At 50.6% G+C, this 3,436-nt stretch overlaps 1 non-coding gene across 1 annotated transcript; it reads left to right on the top strand.

The window, feature by feature from the left end:
- Positions 1-2,343: 2,343 nt before the first annotated feature.
- Positions 2,344-2,450, top strand: LOC125599857. Its single transcript, XR_007333513.1, has one exon. It is a non-coding gene; the product is annotated as a small nucleolar RNA R71 (small nucleolar RNA).
- The last annotated feature ends 986 nt before the right edge of the window (positions 2,451-3,436 follow it).

Raw genomic sequence — 3,436 nt, 5'->3', positions numbered from 1 at the left:
ACGTCATGTGTGTGCTGACAGACACAAACGGACACACACGCACAGCCACGAACGTCCTGTGTGTGCTGACGGACACACACGGACGTCCTGTGTTTGCTGACGGACACCCACAGACGTCCTGTGTGTACTGAACAGACAGCCCACGTGGGCCAAAATCACCCAAACAGTCCACGGGAAGGGCCAGCGTGCTGAGTCCAAGGACCAGCGTGCTGAGTCCAAGGACCAGCGTGCTGATATGTATACTGATGGACAGCCACTGACGTCCTGTGTGTGCTGACGGACACACTCGGACCGCCACGGACGTCCTGTGTGTGCTGGCGGACACCCACGGACGTCTTGTGTGTACTGAACAGATAGCCCACGTGGGCCAAAATCACCCAAACAGTCCACGGGAAGGGCCAGCGTGCAGAGTCCAAGGACCAACGTGCTGATATGTGTACTGATGGACAGCCACAGACGTCCTGTGTGTGCTGACGGACACACATGTACAGCCACGGACGTCCTGTGTATGCTTACGGACACACACGAACGTCCTGTGTGTGCTGACCGACACCCACGAACGTCCTGTGTGTGCTGACAGACACACACGGATGTCCTATGTGTGCTGACAGACAGCCACAAACAGCCCCGGACGTCCTGTGTGTGCTGGCGGACACCCATGGACGTCCTGTGTGTACTGAACAGACAGCCCACTTGGGATAAAATCACCCAAACAGTCCACGGGAAGGGCCAGCGTGCTGAGTCCATGGACCAACGTGCTGATATGTGTACTGAGGGACAGCCACAGACGTCCTGTGTGTGCTGACAGACAAAGACGGACACACACGGACAGCCACGGACGTCCTGTGTGTACTGAACAAACAGCCCACGAGGGCCAAAATTACCCGAACAGTCCACAGGAAGGGTCAGCGTGCGGAGGCAAAGGACCAACGTGCTGATATGTGTACTGATGGACAGCCACAGACGTCATGTGTGTGCTGACAGACACACACGGACACACACACACAGCCACGAACGTCCTGTGTGTGCTGACGGACACACACGGACGTTCTGTGTGTGCTGACGGACACCCACCGACGTCCTGTGTGTACTGAACAGACAGCCCACGTGGGCCAAAATCACCAAACAGTCCACAGGAAGGGCCAGCGTGCTGAGTCCAAGGACCAGCGTGCTGATATGTATACTGATGGACAGCCACAGACGTCCTTTGTGTGCTGACGGACACACACGGACCGCCACGGACGTCCTGTGTGTGCTGGCGGACACCCACGGACGTCCTGTGTGTACTGAACAGATAGCCCACGTGGGCCAAAATCACCCAAACAGTCCACGGGAAGGGCCAGCGTGCAGAGTCCAAGGACCAACGTGCTGATATGTGTACTGATGGACAGCCACAGACGTCCTGTGTGTGCTGACGGACACACACGTACAGCCACGGACGTCATGTGTATGCTTACGGACACACACGAACGTCCTGTGTGTGCTGACCGACACCCACGAACGTCCTGTGTGTGCTGACAGTCGATCTTCATCATGGTCTGTCGATCGATGCGAGTTCATCGACATCGGTCGACACCATTGAGAACCGCCGAGATTCACAGAGCTTTCGATTTCGAAGTCTCCTTCCTCAAGCATTTCATTTCTCATCACTTGCTAGAAATCATCATCTATGATGGCATTTACGTGGTGTTTCCCTTTGTTGGCTCCTGCCTCTCTAGCGAAAGCTTCTTGCCTCTTTATAGTCTCGCCCGTCTGAATTACTTGGGTTTCAAGTTTTCTCACCTGAGTCCCTAAGGTCTCGATTTTGGTGTTCAGATTGTTGTAGGCGGAGTCTATTTTACCGTTGAAATCCACGGTGATTTGTTGTTGTCCCAACAGTACTCGATCAAGCATTTCTTCGATCTTGCTTTCCTGAGTCTGGGTGGTGGATTTTGGTAGTAAGAGTTCAAGTAGCTTTTGCTGTTGTTGAAGGGTTTTTGAAATTGTGAACTTTGGTTACTTCTTTGACCATTTCCAAAGAAGTTTCTGTTTCCGCCCTGGTTTCCAAATTTCTGGAATCCGGTACCTCCGATGTAGTTCACATTTTCTTCTCCTTCCGTATCTGCTACTTCTTCTTCAGCTGAACAGACTTGCTTCCTAAGAAGCTCGTGCACCACATCTAACTTAGCTCTTACTTCGTCCATCTGTTCCTTCCCGATAGAGGCAACAGACTTCTTCTGTTCAGAGTCAGTGTTTTTGGTGCTGCTGCTGTTAGCAAAGTTTCCTTCACTAGCCGTATCAAGAGCCATTTGATATTGTAAGGCGAGACATCGGAAGAAAGTGCTTAGCAGCTGCACTTCGTTAAATCTGTGGTGTGGACAGTCTCGCTGGAAGAACCTAAATCTAATCCACGCATCTTTGAAGGACTCTCCAGCCTTCTGCAAGAATGTGGAAATTTTGTTCCGAAGTTCTTCAGCGCGCGCCTCATCGAAGAAGTTTCGTAAGAAAGCATTCTTGATGTCGGTCCAGGATGTTAAAGATCCTGTGGGTTGCAGCCTAAGCCAGTGCATCGCTTCTCCATTTAGCGTGTATCTGAAGAGCTTGCACAGCAGGTAATCTTCGGGGACTCTTTCCATCCGAATAGCAGCAATTAGATCCTTGAACCGTTCCAGATGGTCCATAGGATGCTCGTGCAGTAACCCAGAGTAGGGTATCTGCGACACGAGAGTGTAGTATTGAGGCTTCAGCTCGAAATTCTGCTTCTGGATCTCTGGAAGTCGAATAGCCGATCTGTTGGAATAGTACTCATCTGGGCGATTGTAGTCGGCCAGTGGTTTCGATCAAGCGTCCTCATCTACAGGTTGAGCAGCTCCTGTAGCATCAGCATCAGGGATTACAGTCCCCTGAGCATCTATTTTCTGACCTGTTGTATTACGCAGATGACCGGCCTGGTCATACAGGTTTCCGTTCTCGTCCTGTGTTAGAATAATAATGTTTACCATTTTTGACGACACGGTATCGATCGACGTACGCGGCGTAGTATCGATCGTTGTCGAACGATTGGGATCCATCGACGATGATGGTCTGGTGTCGGTCGACGGTTGGTTGTGAGTATCAATCGACGACGAAGTTGTTGCGTCGAGCGATGTGGAACGTTGACCTCTACGGATGATGCGTTCCAAATGAGCAGGATCGTCTGAGATTAGCAAGTCTTTCTCCTTGTTGCTTCTGGTACCGCTGGGCATGCACCTGAAAAGACAAGAAAAAAGATTATTAGAAAGGGGGTAGAGAAAAGAATAAGAATCAATAAAACTAAATCTAATGGCGATCAAAGCTCCCCGTAGAGGTCTAAAGAGTGTCGAATCCAAAGAGGTTCAGATGTAGTACTTAGGGATCGAATCCACAAGGAGCTAGGGAACAATTAAATCTACTGTTTATTAATTCAAAATGTTGCAAA

The sequence above is a fragment of the Brassica napus genome, unplaced genomic scaffold (assembly GCF_020379485.1).
Source record: "Brassica napus cultivar Da-Ae unplaced genomic scaffold, Da-Ae ScsIHWf_201;HRSCAF=355, whole genome shotgun sequence".
In the NCBI taxonomy this organism is placed as follows: Eukaryota; Viridiplantae; Streptophyta; class Magnoliopsida; order Brassicales; family Brassicaceae; genus Brassica; species Brassica napus.
Note: the sequence above shows the minus strand (reverse complement) of the source record. Positions and strands in the feature narration are given on the sequence as shown.